At 37.3% G+C, this 24,075-nt stretch overlaps 1 protein-coding gene and 1 pseudogene across 4 annotated transcripts in view; both read right to left on the reverse strand.

Moving 5' to 3' along the window:
• Window positions 1-24,075, reverse strand: part of LINGO2 (leucine rich repeat and Ig domain containing 2) — a 1,295,977-nt gene that overhangs the window by 817,631 nt on the left and 454,271 nt on the right. Inside the window, exon 1 of one of the 4 annotated variants that reach the window (XM_060199681.1) lies at window positions 12,514-12,674. The exons of the other annotated variants lie outside the window; for them this stretch is intronic. The gene's annotated coding sequence lies outside the window, so the exon portion shown is untranslated. Of the gene's footprint in view, window positions 1-12,513; window positions 12,675-24,075 lie in introns of those variants that run through there. 4 annotated transcript variants of the gene reach the window in all.
• LOC132541072 (U6 spliceosomal RNA) lies at window positions 17,859-17,951 on the reverse strand (annotated as a pseudogene).

The following is a 24,075-nucleotide window of genomic DNA, read 5'->3' on the forward strand; positions in this document are numbered from 1 at the left end:
ACAAAAAGTCACATACAAGGGAAAACCCATAAGATTATCTGCAGACTTCTCCACTCAAACTCTAAAAGCCAGAAGGGAAGGGCAAGATATCTATCGAGCCCTGAATGAAAAAGGGTTTCAACCAAGGATAATATATCCTGCTAGACTTTCATTCAAACTAGATGGAGGGATCAAAACCTTCTTAGACAAACAACAGTTAAAGGAGGCAACCATCACCAAACCGGCCCTGAAAGAGGTTCTAAAAGACCTCTTATAAACAAGAACATCACTACAATACTGGCAATATATCAGACCAAACAAAAAAAAAATTTTTGAACAATGGCACTACAACATATTAAATCCATAACATCAATAAACGTCAATGGCTTAAACTCACCCATCAAAAGGCTTTGAGTGGGGGGATGGATCAGAAAACATAACCCAAGCATATTCTGCTTGCAAGAATCCCATCTGACACAACAAGATAAACACAAACTTAAAGTGAAAGGATGGAAAACCATCATCCAGGCTAACGGACCACAAAAAAGGGCAGGAACAGCCATTCTTGTCTCAGAAATGATACATTTTAAATTAAATTAAATAATAAAAGATAGGCAAGGACATTAAATAATGATTAGAGGATCAATCAGCCAAGAAGACTTAACAATAATTAACATCTATGCACCCAATGAGGGACCATCTAAATACATTAAGCACCTACTGAAAGAATTTCAAAAATACATCAATAGTAATACAATAACAGTGGGAGACTTCAGTACCCCACTCTCACACTTAGACAGATCAACAAAGCAGAGAACCAATAGAGATACAAGAGAATTGAATGAAGTGACTGACAGACTAGACCTCTTGGAAATTTTCAGAGTCCTTAACCCAAAAAACTGGAATACACCTTCTTTTCAAATCCACATAACACATACTCAAGGATAGACCAAATGTTAGGCCACAAAGACAGCATCAATAAATTCAAGAGCATTGAAATCATCCCAAGTATCTTCTCAGACCACAGTGGAGTAAAACTAACATTTAACAACAAACAGAAAATTATTAAAAGTCACAAAATTTGGAAACTAAACAACATACTCCTTAAAAACCACTGGGTCAGAGACTCACTCCAGCAGGAAATTCAAATGTTCCTGGAAACAAATAAAAATGAAGACACAACCTATCAAAATATTTGGGACACAGCTAAAGCAGTACTGAGAGGGAAACTTATAGCCATACAATCACATATTAAACACCAAGAAGAAGCTCAAATGAACGACCTTACTGCACACCTCAAGGACTTAGAGGAAGAGGAACAAAGGAACCCTAAAGCAACCAGAAGGACAGAAATCACTAAAGTTAGACCAAAAATAAACAACATCGAAAATAAAAGAACCATACAAAAGATCTATGAAACCAAATGTTGGTTCTTTGAAAGATTAAACAAAATTGACAAATCCCTAGACAGACTCACCAAACAAAAAAGAGAGAAGACTCAAATTCATAGAATTGTAAACGATGGAGGAGATATCACAACTGACACCACAGAAATCCAGAGAATCTGGAAGAAATGGAACAATTCCTAGAAACCTATGCCCTTCCAAAACTGAACCCAGAAGAACTACAAAGTCTAAATGCACCAATCACAGAAAAAGAAATTGAAACCGTTATTAAGAATCTCCCCAACAACAAAAGTCCTGGACCAGGTGGCTTCACAAACAAATTCTACAAAACTTTCAGGAAACAGTTAGTACCCATACTTCTTAAGCTTTTCCATAAGATTGAAGAAACAGGAATACTCCCTTCCACCTTCTATGAAGCCAACATCACCCTGATACCAAAAGCAGATAGGGACAGAACAAAAAAGGAAAACTACAAACCAATACCTCTGATGAACATAGATGCCAAAATATTAAACAAGATCTTGGCCAACCGGATACAGCAGCATATCAAAAATATTGTTCATCATGACCAAGTGGGATTCATCCCATGAATGCAAGGCTGGTTCGACATCCGTAAGTCAATCAATGTCATTCACCACATCAATAAAAGGAAAGCCAAAAACCACATGATTATCTCAATAGATGCAGAGAAAGCCTTTGACAAAATCCAACACCCATTCATGCTCAAAACTCTACAAAAATTGGAATAGATGGGAAATTCCTCAAGATAGTGGAGTCTATATATAGCAAACCTACAGCCAAAATCATACTCAATGGACAGAAGCTGAAAATATTCCCCCTCAGATCGGGGACTAGACAAGACTGTCCACTGTCACCATTACTCTTCAACATAGTATTAGAAGTTCTTGCCATAGCAATCAGGCAAGAGAAAGAAATCAAACGAATATAGATTGGAAGGGAAGAAGTCAAGCTCTCACTATTTGCAGATGATATGATAGTATACATAGAAAAACCTAAAGAATCCAGCAGAAAATTTGGAAGTTATTAGGCAATATAGTAAGGTATCAGGCTACAAAATCAATGTACAAAAATCAGTGGCATTTCTTTATGCAAACACTAAATCTGAAGAAGAAGACATCCAGAAATCACTCCCATTTACTATTTCAGCAAAATCAATCAAATACCTAGGAATAAAGTTGACCAAAGAAGTGAAAGACTTGTATGCTGAAAACTATGAGTCGCTACTCAAGGAAATAGAAACTGATACGAAGAAATGGAAAGATACATGCTCATGGATCGGAAGAATAAATATCATCAAAATGAATATTCTCCCCAAAGCCATATACAAATTTAATGCGATACCCATCAAAGTTCCACCGGAACCTGAAAACGCCTAGAATTGCCAAAACCATCTTGAGGAAAAGAAACAGAAATTGAGGCATCACACTCCCAGACCATAAACAATAGTATAAAGTCATCATCATCAAAACAGCATTGTACTGGAACAAAAATAGGCACACAGACCAGTGGAACAGAATTGAAAGCCCAGAAATAAATCCCCACACCTATGGACATCTAATCTTTGATAAGGGGGCCCAAAGGATTAAAAAGAAGGAGGAGGCTCTCTTCAATAAATGGTGCTGGGAAAACTGGGTTGTAACATGCAGAAGAATGAAATTGAACCACTTTATCTCACCAGAAACAAAAATCAACTCCAAATGGATCAAAGACCTGGATGTCAGACCAGAAACAATCAAATACTTAGAGGAAAACATTGGTAAAACACTTTCCCACCTACACCTCAAGGACATCTTTGATGAATCAAACCCAATTGCAAGGAAGACTAAAGCAGAATCAAACCAATGGGACTACATCAAATTGAAAAGCTTCTGCACAGCCAAAGAAACTATTAAACAAACATAGAGACCCCTCACAGAATGGGAGAAGATCTTCACATGCCATACATCAGACAAGAAACTAATCACCAAAATATATAAAGAGCTCAGCAAACTTAGCACGAAAAAAGCAAATAACCCCATCCAAAAATGGGCAAAGGATATGAACAAAACATTCATTACAGAGGAGATCCAAAAGGCTAACAAACATATGAAAAACTGCTCTAGGTCACTGATTGTCAGAGAAATGCAAATTAAGACAACACTAAGATACCACCTCACTCCTGTAAGAATGGCATACATCAAAAAGGACAGCAGCAACAAATGCTGGAGAGGCTGTGGGGACAGAGGAACACTTTTCCATTGCTGGTGGGAATGTAAATTGGTACAGCCTCTGTGGAGAGCAGTCTGGAAAACTCTCAGAAGGCTAGACATGGACCTTCCATATGATCTAATAATTCCTCTCCTGGGGTTATACCACAAGGAATCCATAACACCCAACCAAAAAGAGGTGTGTACTCCTGTGTTCATAGCAGCACAATTCATAATAGCTAAAACCTGGAAGCAACCCAGGTGCCCAACAACAGATGAGTGGCTGAGAAAGCTGTGGTATATATACACAATGGAATACTATGCAGCTATCAAGAACAATGAACCTACCTTCTCTGACCCATCTTGGATAGAGCTAGAAGGAATTATGTTAAGTGAGCTAAACCAGAAAGATAAAGATGAGTATGGGATGATCCCACTCATCAACAGAAGTTGAGTAAGAAGATCTGAAAGATCTAAAAGCAGGACCTGACCAAATTGTAAGTAGGGCACCAAAGTAAAAACTCTGTGGTAAGGGGTAGACATGCAGCTTCCTGGGCCAGTGGGGGTTGGGAGTGGGTGGGAGGGATGGGTCACAGTCTTTTGGTGGTGGGAATGGTGTTTATGTACACTCCTAGCAAAATGTAGACATATAAATCAGTAGTTAATTAATATGAGAGGGGGAAAATCAATTGTATGTCTCAAAGTTTTTCAAAACACAAAATGAATTTTTTTAATATATAGGCTGCGTATTTGATATGCGGACTCTCTCAAAAGCCTAGACCAAGTAGATCAGAAGCATCCAATAGCACAGCCATATACAAGATACTGGGTACCCTATAGGAAACCATAACAAAAGGACTTTTCAAAGTTAACCCAATTACCAAATAATGTGATGATAACATTAATTATCGATTGTCTTTTTGAACCCTAAGACAGCAGGAACCTCACATATCCACTATAGAGCCCCTACTTCCCCCAGTCCTGGAACCCTTGGATAGGGCCCACTTTCCCGTATGCCTCTCCCAATCCATATCAAATAATATTGCATCTGCCGATCACAACCTAACCAACGCAACGATTGCCACCTCATCATGCTTTACCTCAGACTGTGTCCAGAGACTTCACGTGTGGAATGACAACCCTTCAGCTTCATTACTCAGGTGAGACCTTTCCTTTTATAATATACTCTAATTTCATCTCAGGTGGTTCACTTTCTAACAAAGTCCCATAACCTAGATATACACCAGTTTCTGTGAGAGAGATTACGTTCACACGTGTCCATAAACTACTGCAAAATATATACCTGAAAGCAGAAGTACACTAGAGTTTGCAGTGAGTACCTCCCTAACACTTCCTCTCCACTATTCCAAGCTTTGGGTCCATGATTGCTCAACAATTTGTTTGGCTTTGTATGTTAACTCTCCTTTCAGTCACCAGGTTCCAGATGCCATCAGGATGCTGGCCAGGCTTCCCTGGATTGAAGACCCCAACAATATGTCCTGGAGCTCAGCTTCCCCAGAGACACACCCTACTAGGGAAAGAGAGAGGCAGACTGGGAGTATGGACCGACCAGTCAACGCCCATGTTCAGCGGGGAAGCAATTACTGAAGCCAGACGTTCCACCTTCTGCAACCCACAGTGACCCTGGGTCCATGCTCCCATAGGGTTAGAGAATGGGAAAGCTATCAGGGGAGGGGGTGGGATATATGGAGATTGGGTGGTGGGAATTGTGTGGAGTTGTCCCCCTCCTACCCTATGGTTTTCTTAATTAATCCTTTCTTAAATTAAAAAAAAAAAGTACACTCAGCAAAATAGGTGACTTAGAGAATGTGCTGCTTTGCCATACATGTGACCCAGTTTTGGACTTGGTCACCACTGCACTGAAGGAAATCTTGATGTTGTTCATCTATCCCACTCTCTATCTCTGCCTATGTATATCTAAAAATAATAAAGGAAGTATGAAGTAACTCCATATATAAATCCCCTACAGATTACAATCATCATCAATTCTAATGTTTAATTTCATTCCTAGTTTATCATAAATATAGTTGAACAAAAGACAGTGAATTAAGAGACAATGTCAAGAATTTTCTATATGAAGAGAAAAGATGACAATGGGGTTTTAGAGCATAGATTTCTTTATCCTGGCTTTGTCATACCTTAGTATGACATACTGAACCTCATATTTTTATACTGTACAAGGGGAATCAAACCATTAAAAGGTTTTGCAAAATGTTCAAGAAAAAACACGTGAGATATTTTGATCTAATAGTAAATAAAACCTTCCTAATAACAAATAAATTATTATATAAATTATTCAACAAGCTATAATTTATATTTAAGAATATTCCTTCATGTAATGGATGCACTTCTCCACCATTAATTCTAGGTCATTTCATCAAAGAATAATGGATTTAGTCACATTACTTCTATGTAAAATCATTACTTTGTATTTATTTACTTATTATTATTTTTTTTGCCACTAGGGTTATTGCTATGTCTTGGTACCTGAATGATAAAGTCATTACTTCTATATGTACTAAAATATTTCCCTTTCCAGAGGTGAGCCTTGGGATCTTTAACACTTTTATTTATTTACTTATTTTTGATGTCTTATTTACACAATTGACACAATATTCTCTGTTCATTGCTAACTTCAGAGATATCTATCTTTTCTAAATTTTCCTATACTTATTCTTAGATTTGACTTTTATAAAAAGTAAATTTTCACTTCAAATATCTTTTCCATTTAATATATACTAAATACAGTCAGTATTTTCTTTTAGTTAGAAGCATTTTTAAAAAATATTATTAAAGTGTTAATGGTTTACAGAATAATCTTTAATGCATATGTAAAGCCTTTCATTTCCCCTCGATTGATATCAGAAGATACACCAAGACTCTAATTCCCCTTTATCCTGTCCCTTTTGCTCCTTCCTTGAGTCTTTTACTTTAGCACATAATACTCAGTCCAAGTTTCATCTTATGCCCTTCATAACTGTCCTTTATTCATAGATTCTACCTATCAGTGAGATCATTCAATGCTGGTCTTTCTCTTTCTGGCTTGTTTCATTCCATATGATGCCTCCAAGTTCTGACCACAGTATTTATTACAAAAGAGATGGCTTCATCATTTTTAACAACTGTATAGTATTCCATTTTGTGTATTACCACAACTTTCTCAGCTACTCTTCTGTTGTTAGACTTTGTTTTTGAAAATTAGTCACTCAAAGAGATTTATAGATATAGTCTTCAGGATTTAAGGGTGTTCTGTTTTGTTTTCTGGGCAGTGTTTACAGTATCCAGAAATCACTTAATTTAGCTATTACTTCTTTTCTCAGATTTTTGGGAAAAAAACATACAGTAGAACTTTTAATGAACCACATTTTTTTTCAGGAAAGCATGGATTTACTTATCTCAAAACTAACAGCATAAATTTAAGCAATAAACATGCACTGATAATCTTGTGCTCAAAAGGCAAAACAATTTATATCCTATATTTGCTCCATGACCTCCAATAGTAATCATGATATTCATGAAAATAATGAATTGCACTAATACAGTTCTGCCTATATTCAAATGTTAAGGAAACAATGCACAAGAAATCATAAACAAATATTGTCAGCTATACAGTTTAACTTGGCCAGTTTAGATTAGTTCCCTCAAAGGACTTTGAAGTATTTATCCATAAAGTTCCTTTCTACATTAGGAATTGACTATTAAAAATAATTTTTTCTCATAATTACTTTTTTATTATATGTAAAATCAAGAGAAAACAAACTATTATAGAAACCAACTAGAAGGTATTTTGAACAACATTATTGATCAATAAGAGAATTTTGCTCTAAAATTTTGCTGAGAATAAATTATAAGTGAATTTATTGAGTTTAACTAATTGGCATGTTGTTGAAGAATTAGACAATTATAACTACCTATAAAAATTCATAGTAAATGTTTTCTCACTGATTCATAGTCACCTGAAATGAAGTACAGAATACTTTTAAAGATCTTCTATTTCATTTGTAATTATCCCTTAAGTAAAATCATTTCTTATGAAATCTATTTGTTAACATTTAATTTTAAATAACTCTTGACTTGACAAGCTATATAATGTTCAAGAGATGTTATCCCTGGAAGGCACCACAGGGACGTTCTTTGGAAGTTCATTTTGATTCAGGAAAAAAACCTTCTTTTAAATTTTTTGTCTATAATAATATACACTAAATTGTCAAAGATGTTTATTAAAGTGGTTATTTTGGGGAGCCAGAAAATTAGGTCATGAAGATAGTGTGCCTATTCTGCTTTTAATACAACCCAGGTTCAAGGCCAGGCCCCATCATTAGTAGAGGGATTTGTGGTACTGTGGTGCCTTTTATTCTCTCTCCTTTTTTCTCTCTGAACAACTTGACCTGGAGCAGTGAAACCAGTGATGACAGAAATAAGTAAATGAATGGACAAATAAACAAATATTTTCTCTGTGTTACTGGTTTAAGTATCTTGCAAAATTATCATATATCAGGGATATGTTTTCGCACTCATACATAGTGTGTGAAAGTCACTGCACTATCTACCAAGGTTCTGTGCTCACTCTACCCTTTATAGCCACCACAGTTCTCATAAAGTTAAAAAAAAATACAGTTTTGAACTAGACAAGGATATCCCCTCTCATCACTATTACTCAGCAGTCCTGAAAATCTTTGCCAAATCAATTAGGGGGAAAAAAAGGATCTTAAAAGAATCTAAATTGGAAAGGAAGAAGTTAACCTATCACTATTTACAGATGGGCATGATACAATGTACAGAAAAACCCCAAAATTACTATAAACTAAAAATAAATTTAGTTGAGTGGAAGGATACAAAGTCAATATTCAGTGGGGCTGGCAGGTGGCTTACCCAATAGCACATGCACAGTTTACCATGAGCAAGGAGGATCCAGGTGCAATCTCCTGACAGCCACAAGGAATCGCCTTCAGTGAAAAGATTCATGAGCAGTGAAACAGTGGGACAGTGTATTTACATTTCTTTCTCTTTCCCCCTCCCTCCCTCCTCCTTCCCTCTCTATATTTCACTATTTGAGAAGGAAAAGAAAGGGGTGGAGAGGGAAGGGAAGGGGCACACTAGGTTAAGTGTACATAGTACAAGCATAAGGACATGTGCAATGATCCCAGTTTGAGTCCCTGGCTCCCACCTGCAGTGGGGTGGCTTCTCAAGAGGTGAAGCAGGTCTGCAGGTCTTTTTCTCTCCTTGTCTCTATCTTCCCCTCCCCTTCTCAACTTCTCTCTGTCCTATCCAAGAAGAAAAGAAAATTTTTAAAAATTTCTTTAGGGGCAGTGGAGACAAAAAAAAAAAAAGGAAAGAAAGGTCTATAGGAAATGGTAGAGTCATGCAGGCACTGAATCACAGATATAACTCTCATGGTAAAAAATAAAATCAATTAATTTTTAGTATTGTTACCAAGGTTATAGCACAGTAATGTTCTGGCTCTCTTTCCCTCTCTTTCATATTAATAAATAAATCTTTTTTTAAAAAGATAGAATAACCCACCTGCTGCATGTGTGTATACTATGTATGCAACTGTGTGTCAGCATATATGCAGCACATGCTATGTACATGCATAGAAGCTGGAAGCGGGGTGGGGGGGAATGAGGGGGGAAATTAACCAGAATTCTCTCTGTTTGTTGTGCCTTCATCCTACAAAGTAGAGTTCTTTGATTATTTTAATTTTTTTATTATTTTTTAAATATTTATTTACTCCCTTTTGTTGCCCTTGTTGTTTTATTGTTGTAGTTATTATTGTTGTTGTTACTGATGTTGTCATTATTAGATAGGACAGAGAGAAATAAAAATTAATTAATTTAATTAAAATAAAAATAGAGCCTCTGTATGTTGTGGTCCGGTAGGTGGCGCAGTGGCTAAGGCACTAGACTCTCAAGCATGAGGTTCTGAGTTTGAGCCCCAGCAGCACATGTACCAGATTGATGTCTAGTTCTTTCTCTCTCTCTCTCCTCCCATCTTTCTAATAAATAAATAAATAATCTTTAAAAAATCAATATAAATATAAGCTCAAAAGTCATATCCATATATGTAAATGTGGTATTTCTATACACAAACGATGTCTGAGTAAGGATAAATAAAAGAAGCAATCCCATTCACCACTGAAACAAGTTAAAATACCTTGGAGTAAATATAACAAAACAGGTAAAAGACTTCTACAATAAAATCTACAGGACACAGCTAAACAAATAGACACCTAAGTTGGAGGTGAGAATGTTTTGCAAATACCTATTATGATGAGATGATAATGATACCCATTCATCAACTACCAATTCATCAGTTACCACCCTTCCTTAATAAAAAATAAGAAAAAATAGGCACACAAAGAAATGGACGATATCCTCAGTTCCAAGATTGGAAAAAATATTCCTTATATTAATTTATTTGTTAGGATTTATACACATACCACATTTGATAGACTAATCATTTCACTACTTAGAAAAGTCTGAGGAGAGGAAAAAAATCTGTGTTCAAAGCTCAACTTTTCCAGGGGTTTTATGTGTAACCCAAGACCATTATTGAACTCACAGAAACATCAGCTTACATATCAATAATAAAAGAGCAGCAATGGATGTCTCACTTCCTTGATGCAGTATCAATGAAGTAAAATAAACAAAACACTAAAGAAAGTCTTCGACACACCCTGATGTATCTTAGACAAATATTAAAAGTAGAAGTAATGAGATTATCATGATATCTAGTCCTGAAATACTAGTCTTATTTCAATCTTGACTTAGCCATTTGTTAGCTCCATAGACTTGAAAAATCTTTTAACATGTGTGTGCCTCTCTTTCTTCCCCTTTGTAAAATGAAGAAAGTCTAGATACCTACCCCAGAGTTGTGATGAAATTCGAACTCAATTCCTATATGTAGAACATTGAGAACTGTACTTGATGAATATATACATTTTTATTAGTAATTTAATACTGACTTACAAAACCATAATAGGTATATACTTCCACACCATTCCCACCACTACTCTGTGTCCCCATCCCTTCCCTTGGAGACTCCAGTAGTTCTTCCAAGGTCATAGTTATGGGTTTATATCTATAATTATCTATATATGTCTATATTTTTGCTTATTTTTCCTACAATTCTGCCTTCATTTCCTTTCTAAGTTACACCTATACCAATTACTACTTTTTAGTGTCCTTCTTTTTTCCCTCTTCTCTCTCAAATAAGAAAAACAGTGCCTGACGTCTGGTGTTTTCCAGATTTGCTTCCCTTCCAGTGATGGGTTAAAATAAGATTGTTTGATATGGATTGGGAGAAGCATACGGGAAAGTGGGCCCTATCCAAGGGTTCCAGGACTGGGGGAAGTAGAGGCTCCATAGTGGAGATGTGAGGTTCCTGCTGTCTTAGGGTTCAAAAAGACAATCGATAGTTAATGTTATCATCACATTATTTGGTAATTGGGTTAACTTTGAAAAGTCCTTTTGTTAGGGTTTGCTGTACAGTACCCAGTATCTTGTATATAGCTGTGCTATTGGTTGCTTCTGATCGACTTGGTCTAGGCTTTTGAGAGAGTCTGCATATCAAATAATATTGCATCTGCCAATCACAACCTAAACAACACAATGATTGCCACCTCAAGATGCTTCACTTCAGACAGAGACTTCACGTGTGGAATGACAACCTTTCAGCTTCATTACTCGGGTGAGACCTTTCCTTTCATAGTATACTCTAATTTCATCTCAGGTGGTTCACTTTCTAACGAAGTCCCAAAACCTAGATATACAACAGTTTCTGTGAGAGAGAGCATATGTTCACACGTATCCGTAAACTACTGCAAAATATATGCCTGAAAGCAGAAGTGCACTAGAGTTTGCAGTGAGTACCCCCCTAACACTTCCTCTCCTCTATTCCAAGCTTTGGGTCCATGATTGCTCAACAATTTGTTTGGCTTCGTATGTTAACTCTCTTTTCAGTCACCAGGTTCCAGATGTCATCAGGATGCCGGCCAGGCTTCCCTGGATTGAAGACCCCAACAATGTGTCCTGGAGCTCCGCTTCCCCAGAGACACACCCTACTAGGGAAAGAGAGAGGCAGACTGGGAGTATGGACCGACCAGTCAACGCCCATGTTCAGCGGGGAAGCAATTACAGAAGCCAGACCTTCCACCTTCTGCAACCCACAATGACCCTGGGTCCATGCTCCCAGAGGGATAGAGAATGGGAAAGGTATCAGGGGAGGGGGTGGGATATGGAGATTGGGTGGTGGGAATTGTGTGGAATTTTATGCCTCCCACCCTATGGTTTTGTTAATTAATCCTTTCTTAAATAATAAAATAAAATAAAATTAAATTATAAAAAAGATTGTTGGTAACAAACTCTTTGGGTCCTGGTGGAACTGGGGTTAACAGATAAAGCTTAGTTTCACTTCTTTTTTTGTGAGATTTTTTTATTAATGAGAGGCAGAGAAAGAGAATAGGGAGAGAGAGAGAGAACGAGAACCAAAGCATCAGTCTGGCACATGTGATACCAGAGGTTGAACTCAGGATCTCATGTTTTTAAGTTTAAGGCTCTAGTCACTATCATATCTCCTGGACCACTCAATCATATTTTGTAATAAAACAACTACAAATAACTTTTAAAAGTATCCAAAGTGGGGCCGGGAGGTAGAGCAGCAGGTTAAGCGCACATGGTGCCAAGTGCAAGGACCGGTGTAATGATCCTGGTTGAGCCTCTGACTCTCCACCTGCAGAGGAGTTGCTTCACAAGCAGTGATGCAGGTCTGCAGGTGTCTATCTTTCTCTCCCCCTCTCTGTTTTCCCCTCCTCTCTCTCTCTTAAATGAAAAAAAAAAGGAAAAATATATACTTAATCAATTTCAAGTTAATTTGTAGATGGCATTGAAATAAATGTTTACCATAGCCTGACTTTGATTTGCACTGTGAAGTTTCTGGAGGGAAAAAAATGCAATAATAGAAATGATCATCCACAATGATCATTTTATCAAGATAACATTTTCCATTTAAAAATTTCACCCAAAACGTCTCCTTATTAAGATAAAATTCAAATTGTTAAATAGGATATAAAAAGGAAACAATACTACACATGTCAAAATAACCATCATTATGCACTGATTCATTGCTAAAATACTATTTTTCTTTAGGGAAAAGCAAAAGCAAATGCTTCCATTAGCTATCTAGATTCCTACTCTAACTATATTGTTCTTAATAATCCAACATTTTCAGAAATATACTTTTCTAGGAATAGTATCAAATGTACTTAAGAGATTCCTAAAGGGTTTGTTATTGCTCTAAAACTGTTGAAGAAAATTTACATTATTTTAGAGACTCATTAGGACAATGTATGTCTAATTATACTCTTAAAAAAAAACTGTTCTAAAGATTTAGGAGAAGTATAATCTGAGTTGCCAAAAATGAAGATGCAAACTACTATAAATTTAACAATAAATTAAAATAGAGATTGATGAAGTAGGTATAAATAATCAGAATATGGTTGTATGTTGGGCATTACACCAGCTCCCCCCTGCTCTATGCTATATTGCTTGATGCTTTGGTCTATTTACATAATCATTGTTTTGCCTGAGACACACCCTGCCTGCAGGGTATTGTTTAATCCCGCTGGTTAGAACCTTCGCAACAGCTGCTATGGAAGCTTTTTACCTTCATGCTCTTTTCTTTTCTCCACCCCCTCTCCTAGCCATTTCCTTTTCCGACCTGCCACTTCCATTTCAAAAGATATAAAGGTGTTGTCTCTGATCAATAAATGCACTGCATTGCGTTCCTGCTTCGCCACGAGTTCCTGGTTCCTTTCTCCCGCATTGCTGAGTAAGCAGAAGCCCAGGTTGGCTCCAGTCGAGTTCTCCTCAACCCAGAGAGCATGTGCACGGGAAGAAACACCCTCATGCTAGCCCAGCAGTTGTAAATTTAAAAAAATCAATCAGTTTCATTCTTGAATTATATTTTGGTTATAACTGTGAAGTGTTTCTTTTTTCCTATTTCTTGCTTATATACTAAAAGCTGCACATACATAATATTAAAATTAACAATAATAATCATTTCAGCCCTTCAGGCTAGGAATCTAGCATGATTTTCAATTCTATCAAATTGTCTCTTACTTTCTTCTATGACCTATATTTCCTTTTTTCTAGTATGATCTGTTCTTATCAAGCTCTCAACCTTAACCTAGATCAAGAGAGAGGTAGGGGATGGTGGGCAGGCACATGCCTAAGTTCACAGTAGCATGGTTTATAATAGCTCAAACTTGGAAGCAGCCCAGATGTCCAATGACAAATGAGTGGCTAAGAAAGATATGCTATGCCATATATATATATATCAGCTGTTAAAATTGATGAAGCCATCTCCTTTGCCTAATCTTGTTTGAATCCTTACGGAATCATGTTAAGTGAGAGATAAGTCAAAAAATAGGATGACTACCAGCTGATCTCATTCATAGGTCAAACTTAACAAGGACAGAAAGAGAAAGCACAAAGTAAACATCAGGCTGGGTTTGGTATATTGCACCATAATAAAGAATGCTGGGGACGGAAGGCAGGGAGGGATGTGGTATGTGTGTGTGTGTGTGTGTGTGTGTGTGTGTGTGTGTGTGTGTGTGTGTGTGTGTGTGTGTGTGTGTGTGTGTGTGTGTGGCTGATTTTGGGTCCTGTTGCGTGAAGGTAGCAAAGGAACTAAGTTGGGGCTGAGAATGGTTTACAGATCTGTACCTATGTATCAACAACTGTACTAAAACCATTTACCATCAATCTCTCTCTCACTAAAATAAAATAAATTTTTAAAAGATTTATTTAATTTGAAAAATTTATATTAGAACTATATAGAAGATAATGAGTTTGATATTTTAGAAGCTTTACTGTACTTGCCTAGTTTAATAGGTGCCCTTTGATAACTAAACTTATTTAACTTTAAGTTAAACTGTCTTAGTAATATCCATTAATTATCCTGTTATTACTTACTAGTTTACTTTATTATTATGTGTGTTTAACTGGGTGTACCACTGCCTGGTCCCCAAGGTCTACTTTATTAAATTTAAGGAGTTGAACAAGTAATCTAGCCAAAATTTACAAAGAAAGTTTTACCTAATGACTAATATGCTTCAATAATACTTTTTTGGAAAGAAAAATATGTTTTAATTTTTGAATGTGTCTTTTCAAATAAAATTCTCTTTCTTAACAAAAGATATGAAAGTAAGATAAAGCAGGAAAACTAAAGATGAGAGAGGAAACCTAAAGGAAATACTATCACAGGGTAAAGATTTTAAGGAGACTATTCCATAGATATGCTCATTTTTATTTTTTGTTTTTGTTTTGTAACAATTTATTTATTAATGATTTAATATTGATTTACAAAATTGTAAGATGATAGAGGTATAATTTCATACAGTTCCCACCACCAGAGGTCTGATACATGTTCATGTTTAAAAGAAAGAAACTGTTTAAGAGGAGACAAGTAGTTGGTCTAAAGCAATAAGTAAACAAGTAGAAGAAAAGAACCTATGCATAGTACCCAGAATAGTTTTAAGTTTGTGATATGATCTTGTTATAATGAGCAGTTGACTCTGAAGAATAAATATGTGATGTTTAGAGTTGTAATCAAATAAAAAATCACAACTAAATTAATTTGGTGCATATTGAATGATATACATAATCATTATTGTGTTGTATGATGATTAGTTATAATTGCTGAAGGGTTCACATAAATTACTACAATTAATATTATTCTTACACAGTCAAATGAAATATTTTCAGCATTCTTTTAGCAGAATAATAAGAAGAAAATCAATGCGAAACTGTTGCAAAAGGAACCCAAAATTAGAAGGAGGATATAGTTGAATTAACTTAACTCTATACTAGTGGGAGTTTAGAGAATGATATAACAATTTGGCTTACCTCATTTAAAAATACAAAATTTATCCAATTTTCAGGATTTGACTCCTAGATTATAGAAGCTACAGAATTAAGAATTTCCTGTTTTGTCTTGAAAGACACTGTCAACATCACTATGTGTAATAAACTTTGTTTTGTCCTCTACGAACCAGCCATAGCCTCATTTTCTGCAGAGGAATTAGGTGGAATAGCCAAGATTTTACTTTCCTCTTAAGGAAAACAGACACCAGTGGTATGAAAAATAATTCACCTAGAAAAGTGGAAGGAAGAGAGGAAACTGCTATGAAGATATATTGTTTCCCTGTTCTGTTTCCTAATATATGGTACTCTGAACTCTTTCTGGCTGAGTACAGTAATCTGAATACATGCAGAACTACTTTATCAATTGCCAGCCTTGTCACTTTCTGTATACTGTCACTTTTTCAAGTGGGAAAACAAATATTTAATATGTGAAAACCAATAGGATTGGGATCAGATACTTAAATGTCTCACTGACTACATATTCACACAGGAAAAGAAGTTGAAAGATAACAGAAAGGTAAGCACAAAGTAGAATTTGGTGCATTGCACCAAAGTACAGGACTCTGGTTGGGGGGAGCAAGGTGTTGGGGGGGCAGCTTTCATGTCATGGTACATGATGGTGGTAGAGGACCTATACTGGGGGTGAGAGTGTTTTTGAAGAAAATTTATAATTTTACACATGTACCAACAACTGCATCTACTGTAAACCATTAATTCCCCGTGTGTGTGTGTGTGTGTGTGTGTGTGTGTGTGTGTGTGTGTGTGCGCGTGTGTGTGTGTGTGAACTAAATAAATGAAAACATTAAAAAAGAAATTGCTGGAAAATAAGTTATAGGGGCTGGGTCCTGGTGTACCTGGTTGAGCACACATGCTACAGTGTGCAAAGACTGGGTTCATGTCCCCAGCCTCTAACCTGCAGGGGGAAAACTTCAGGAGTGATGAAGCAGGGCTGCAGGTGTCTCTCTGTCTCTCTCCCTTTCTATCTCCCCCTTCCCTCTCAATTTCTGTCTGTATCCAGTAAATAAATAAAGATAATAAAAATTTAAAAAGAAAATAAATTATATTGCTTTTATTCATCTGATGAATAAAAGATGAATGGTGTAGATTGGGACATAAAGTAAAGGGTAGGGGTGGATAGCATAGAGTTTATATAAAAAGACTCATGCATGAGGCTCCAAAATAAAAGGGTTAGGTATATTTTATATAAAAGCATAAGTCATAAAGAGCATAATGTTAAAAATATTTGTAGGGGGCTGGGCAGTGAAACACCAGGTTGAAGACACACATTACTATGCACAATAAACTGGGTTAGAGCCCCTGATCCCCATCTGCCAAGGGGATGCTTCATAAGTGGTGATGAGGTTGGCAGATGTCTCTTTCTTCCCATCTCTGTCCTTCCTTCCCTCTCATTTTCTATCTGACCTATCAAATAAAATACAAAGAAACAAAGAAAATAGCTGCCAGGAGCAGTGGACTGTAATGCAGGCACTGAGCCCCAGGAATAACCCTGATGATAGCAAAATAATAATAAACCAAAACTATTTTAAAGATTTTATTTTACTTTTATTTATTCATATTTTGAATAGAGACAGAGAGAAGTGAAGAGGGACGATGGTGAGAAAGAGAGACACCAGCAACACTGCTTCACCACTTGTAGAGCTTCTCCTACAAGTAGGAATAAGGGGCTTGAACCCATGTCTTTGCACATTATAACATGTCAGCTCAGTCAGTTACGCCATGGCCTCACCCCAAATTATTACTATTATTTTTATTTTCTTTTTTTTTTTACCATATCACTGCTCAGCTCTGGCTTATGGTGGTGCAGGGAATTGAACCTGGGGCTTTGAAACCTGGAGTATGAGAGTCTCTTTGAACAATCATTATGCTTTCTACCCTACTCCCCTAAAATTATTTTTTTTCTTTTTTTGCCTCCAGGGTTATTGCCAGGGCTCAGTGCCTGCACCACGAATCCACTGCTCCTGGAGACCATTTTTTCCCCTTTTGTTGCCCTTGTTGTTGTATCGTTGTGGCATTACTGTTGCTATTGTTGTCATCGTTGGATAGGACAGAGAGAAATGGAGAGAGGAGGGGAAGACAGAGAGGGGGAGAGAAAGACAGACACCTGCAGACCTGCTTTACCACCTGTGGAACGGGGGGCTCCAAACGGGATCCTTTCACAGGTCCTTGCATTTCGCGCCACGTGCACTTAACCCGCTGCGCTATGGCCAGACTCCCCCTAAAATTATTTTTAAAGTAGTAATTGAGGCTTTCATCCCTCATCTCAAATGTGCAATAATCTGAATTTGGGGGGCTTCTTAATGAAAAGTAAGGATTTGGTTGTGTTCTCGTGCAGGGGCCATGCTAATCTCTCTGTATGATTTCAATTTTAGTGCATGTGCTGCAAAAGTGAGCACTGAAAAGCTCCTGCACAAAAAAACACTACCATCACTCAGACAAAAAGACACCCTACAGAGTAGGAGAAGATATTTATACAGCATACTTCAGATAAAGGAGAATAACCAAAATACAGAAGAACTCAGTAAACTCAGCAACAACAATAACAACAACAAATAAGCAACCTTATTAGAAAATGGGGCTAGGACATAGATAAAATCTTCACTGAGTAAGAAGAGGTCTAGAGAGCCAACAGATACATGAGAAAGTACTCAAAGCCACCGATTATCAGAGGAATGCAAATAGAGGCAACAATGAGATATCACTTTATACCTATGAGAATGTCATTAATCAGAAAGGACTGAAACAACAAATATTGGAGAGCATGCTGGTAAATAAAAAAGGGGAGGGCGCTATCTGCACTATTGGTTGGAATGCAAACTGGCCCAACCATTGTGAAAAATAATCTGGAGATTTCCCAGAACACTAGAAATAGACCTACCCTATGACCCAGTAATCTCTCTTCTGTGGATTTACTCAAAGAAAACAAAAACACCTATCAGAAGAAATCTATGTTAATCTATGTTCATAGCACCACACTATGTAATCCTCAAAATTTGGAAGCAACCCATATGTATAAGCACAGATGAGTGACTAAGAAAATGATGGTGCACACAATGGAATACTACTCAGTTATTAAAGTCATCTCCTTTGCCTCTTCTTTAATGGAAATTGAGGACATTATATTAAACAAAATAAGTCAAAAAGAAAAGTATAAATACCAAATGATCTCATTTATAAGTAGACTTAAGAAATAAGGACATTGGGCACTGGGTGGTGGAGCAGCTAGCTAAGCACAAATGGCGTGAAGTGCAAGGACCAGCCTAAAGATCCCAGTTCAAGCCCCCAGCTTCCCATCTACAGGGGGGTCGCTTCACAGGAGGTGAAGCAAGTCTGCAGGTGTCTATCTTTCTCTACCTCCTCTGTCTTCCCTTCCTCTCTCCATTTCTCTCTGTCCTATCCAGCAACAATAATAACAGTACCACTAAAAACAATAATGATAATGGCAACGATAAACAACAAGGGCAACACAAGGGGAAAAAATAGCCTCCAGGAGCAGTGGATTCATGGTGCAGGCACCGAACCCCTGTGATAAAACCCTGGAGGCAAGAAAGAAAAAGAAAAAAGAAAGACGGAGAAGAAAATCACAAAGTAAAACTTGGAGTAGGCATGGTAAAACTTGGAGTAGGCATGTTGCACCAAAGCAAAGGACTGTGGGAAAGTAGAGGGAAGGATCAAGTGGAAGGAATCTTAAGGCCCTGTTTCATGCTTCATGAAGAGATGAGAAGCTGTACCCATGTTTCAACAACTGTCTCCCAATGAGACACACACACACACACACACACACACACACACACACACAGAGAGAGAGAGAGAGAGGAGAGAGAAGAGTTGAGTAGAATAGAGTAAGGGTTTGGGAGTATGACAGCCTAATTTTGCTATCTCAAGTTCCCATTTTCTCTCTCTAATCCAGGAAAAATAATTGACCCTCTATGTGCCTCATGTTACTTACATTAAAAAATGGATATTACATGACTTAGGAAAGGTCACTATGTAGGTGACAATAGGTATGCAGTGAATGGGGCTCATTATCAAAACCTTCTAGGTCACACAGCGTTTCAGTAGAAAAGATAGACAGTGATCTGAAGACTCAGTATTTCACATTATAATCAGCTGGAAAGTTTTCTAGTCCTATGGCTCAAAAGAAGATTTAGGCAAAACCCCAGGTGAGCAATTTGGGAGGGCTTTAAGGAAGCCTTCACAAGTGTATACTTACACTATGTGAGAGACTCCAAGAGAAACAACTCCAGGGAACAAGGTGCCCTTGATCTAGAGATGTAGTATTGCCTAGCACCTCGGGGAATCTCTGAAACTTTCCTTTGACTTAAAATTGGACTCTGTCTCTTTTTTTAAATCTTCAGAAAAAGGTATTTCATTCACTCAGTTCTTGCCTCCTTACTGAGGAAAGGATAAAAATAAGGTATGGCTGCAAAATGTGAAGGCAAATTAGTTACTCTCTTCAGAGGCAGTCCTCAAAGAAAAACTATATATCTTATATCAGAACAGTTAAGATCTTACATGACAATTAATACTGAGCTACTTACAAGACTATACTGTAATATGTCTGAATATACCTGAGGACTGAGGGACTAGAAAGGAAACTTTATTTTATTTATTTATTTTTTCTTCCATTTGTTGAGGCTTGGTGCCAACAATACAAATCTATGGCTTCTAGTGGCCATTTTTTCCTTTTTTTTTTTAATTATATAAGATAGAGAGAAATTGAGAGAGGATAGGGAGACAGAGAGAGGGAAAGATAGACTCCTACAGACTCTCTTCACCACTCATGAAGCATTCCCCCTGAAGGTGGGGAGCCAGGGCTTGAACCACATTCATACAGTACTAAGCATAGCACTTAAACAGAAAATTTGCATTTATGTATTGCTTTGTGTGTTTAAGAAAGTGAATTTAGGAACAAGCATGTGAGACAATGACATCTGAACCAAAATATCCTATATGTTAGGAGCACATGCTTTTGAATTGGCGACAGATCCAATTTTGGCTGTGACACTCATCTGTAGACTTGAAAAATAATATTTCTCAATTTACTGCCTTATACACAGTATATGAGGAAAAGAATACTTCATAGGGGTGGGGGTTGTCTACATTTTAAAAAAAGAATGTGTGAGGAGGAGGTAAGATGGCGACGGCCTGAGAAGTCGCTTAACAGCGAGTGCTCTGATAGCATCGCCGGCAAAGGTAGGATTTTCTGCCTTTAGCAGGCCAGTCAATAAGGGGGAGGGCACCAAAGAAGTTATTACAGTTTAATTTGGGTTAACAATTAGAGCAAAGGTGACACGGACTAGCGGGGCTCCAGAATTCCCAGGCGGCGCCAGGCAAGGCAAGTGCGCCGGGCATTGTCCTCCGCCCGCCCGGGAAGGCAGCTCCTCCGCCGGTTGCAGAGCGCGGCGGGCAGAGGACCCGGAGAGAGCACTTTAGCTCGGGGGCTGCCTCTTGGGAGTTGCCAGGGTCCACCGCGACCCTGAGGGTGGATCCAAAGACTTCTTGAGTATAGCTCTCATTGGATCAAAGGACTTGGAGCTAGTGTTCATTTTTGAGAAATCCTTTAAAAAAGTCTGGAGGGCGGGGTTTCCCGGAAGATGGCGCCCGGAGAAGCAGAAGCGGTTAGCCTTTGAGCTCCGGACACATCTCGTGTAAACAATAGGATTTTCTGCCTTTAGCAGGCCATCCAATAAGGGGCCATAACGGTCATACCAAGGATGTTTCTATAACTTAATTTGGGTTAAGAATTAGAGTAGGGGAAAAAATTCTTTTTTCTTCCTTTTAATTTTCAAGCATACATCCTTCCCGCCGCCCCCCCTCCCCCCATAAGCAGTGCCTGGGACCAGCTACTAGCAGGATACCCCATACCACCAAACAGGGTTTTTTTTTTTTTTTTTTTTTTTTTTTTTTTTTTTCCTTTTTCCTTTTTTTTTTTTTTTTTAATTCACTGATACACATTTGGGAAGTTCCTCGCACTGCTCTTTAATTACAACTCTTCTTCCTATCTTCTCCCTTTTCTCTCTCTTATCTCTCTCAATCTCTCTCTTTTTTTTTCTTTTTCTTTTTTTTTTTTTTTTTTTAATCTTGTCATACACTTCTTTCTTCTTTGCCTTTCTGAATTTCTGAATTACTTTGGGGAAGAAATCTGACCCAGAGTGGACTCTCTATGTGTGTATCTCTGCTCTAGTTCCCTTTACACTCTTGTTACCCTTAGAATATACACTGGATAGTAGATTTGCATAACTGTCTATTCTTGCTATCCTCTCTTCCTTTTCTCTTTCTTCACTGGGATTTGGTTACTATTTTTTCACGGACTGGAGAAATTGTTTGGCTAACTGGTAACGATTAAACTCCTTCAATACTTACTTCAGTTGCTACGGTTATTCCGGAGGTTGGTGAGTGCAATTGTCATAAAGGTATTTAGTACAGTGTTACTTGTGCTCAAAACACAACAACTGAGGAACAACAGAACATTAAAAAAAAAAAAAAAGAGAGAAACACATAAATTAAAAAAAAAAATGGGTAGATTAAAAACAAATAAAACTGCTACCCCAATGAATGAAGACAAGAGCCCAGAAGAAACCACAAATCAGTCAGAAGTAACCATAGATAAGAAAAGTATGCAAGCAATAATAAACTTATTAATCACAGAAATGAAAACAACATTGGAGGAAAGAAATGGCAGTATTAGGGAAACAACAGTTGAGACCCCCAAGGAAAATACTGATTATCTTGAGACAATTAGAGAACTGAAAGCTGAAATAGCTGTAATGAAGAAAGAAGCTGAGGCAAGGGAAAGCAGACTAACAGAAGCAGAAAACAGAATTAGTCAGACAGAGGATGAGTTAGAGAAAACTAAGAAAGAGGTGAAAGAGCTTAAAAAGAGATTGAGAGACACTGAAAACAACAACAGAGACATATGGGATGATCTCAAAAGAAGTAACATTCGTATAATTGGCCTGCCAGAGGAAGAAAGAGAGGAAGGGGAAGCAAACATCCTAGAGGAAATAATACAAGAAAATTTCCCAGACCTGAATAACAGAAAGGATATCAAGGTGCAAGAGGCCCAGAGAGTACCAAACAGAATCAACCCAGACCTGAAAACACCAAGACACATCATAGTCACAATGAGAAGAAGTAAGGATAAAGAAAGGATCCTAAAGGCTGCAAGAGAGAAACAAAAAGTCACATACAGGGGAAAACCCATAAGACTTTCTGCAGATTTTTCAACTCAAACTCTAAAAGCCAGAAGGGAGTGGCAAGATATCTATCGAGCCCTGAATGAAAAAGGATTTCAACCAAGGATTATATATCCTGCTAGACTTTCATTCAAGCTAGATGGAGGGATCAAAACCTTCTTAGACAAACAACAGTTAAAGGAGGCAACTATCACCAAGCCGGCCCTGAAAGAGGTATTAAAAGACCTCTTATAAACAAGAACATCACTATAATACTTGTAATATATCAGAGCAAACAAATTGTTTCTTAGAACAATGGCACTACAATACATTAAATCCATAATATCAATAAATGTCAATGGCTTAAACTCACCCATCAAAAGGCACAGGGTGGGGGGATGGATCAGAAAACATAACCCAACCATATGCTGCTTGCAAGAATCACATCTGTCACAACAAGATAAACACAGACTTAAAGTGAAAGGATGGAAAACTATCATACAGGCTAACGGTCCACAAAAAAGGGCAGGAACAGCCATTCTCATCTCAGACACGATAGATTTTAAATTAAATAAAGTAATAAAAGATAGGCAAGGACATTACATAATGATAAGAGGATCAATCAGCCAAGAAGACTTAACAATTATTAACATCTATGCACCCAACGAGGGACCATCTAAATACATTAAACACCTATTGAAACAATTTCAAAAATACATCAATAGTAATACAATAATAGTGGGAGACTTCAATACCCCACTCTCACACTTAGACAGATCAACAAAGAAGAGAACCAATAAAGATATAAGAGAATTGAATGAAGAGATTGACAGACTAGACCTCTTGGACATTTTCAGACTCCTCCACCCCAAAAAACTGGAATACACCTTCTTTTCAAATCCACATAACACATACTCAAGGATAGACCACATGTTAGGCCACAAAGACAGCATCAATAAATTCAAGAGCATTGAAATCATCCCAAGTATCTTCTCAGACCACAGTGGAGTAAAACTAACTTTTAACAACAAACGGAAAATTATTAAAAGACATAGAATTTGGAAACTAAACAACACGCTCCTTAAGAACCACTGGGTCAGACACTCACTCAAACAGGAAATTCAAATGTTCCTGGAAACTAATGAAAATGAAGACACAACCTATCAAAATATTTGGGACACAGCTAAAGCAGTACTGAGAGGGAAACTTATAGCTATACAATCACATATTAAACACCAAGAAGAAGCCCAAATGAACGAACTTACTACACACCTCAAGGACTTAGAGGAAGAGGAACAAAGGAACCCTAAAGCAACCAGAAGGACAGAAATCACTAAAGTTA

This window comes from Erinaceus europaeus, chromosome 10, assembly GCF_950295315.1.
Source record: "Erinaceus europaeus chromosome 10, mEriEur2.1, whole genome shotgun sequence".
Classification (NCBI taxonomy): Eukaryota; Metazoa; Chordata; class Mammalia; order Eulipotyphla; family Erinaceidae; genus Erinaceus; species Erinaceus europaeus.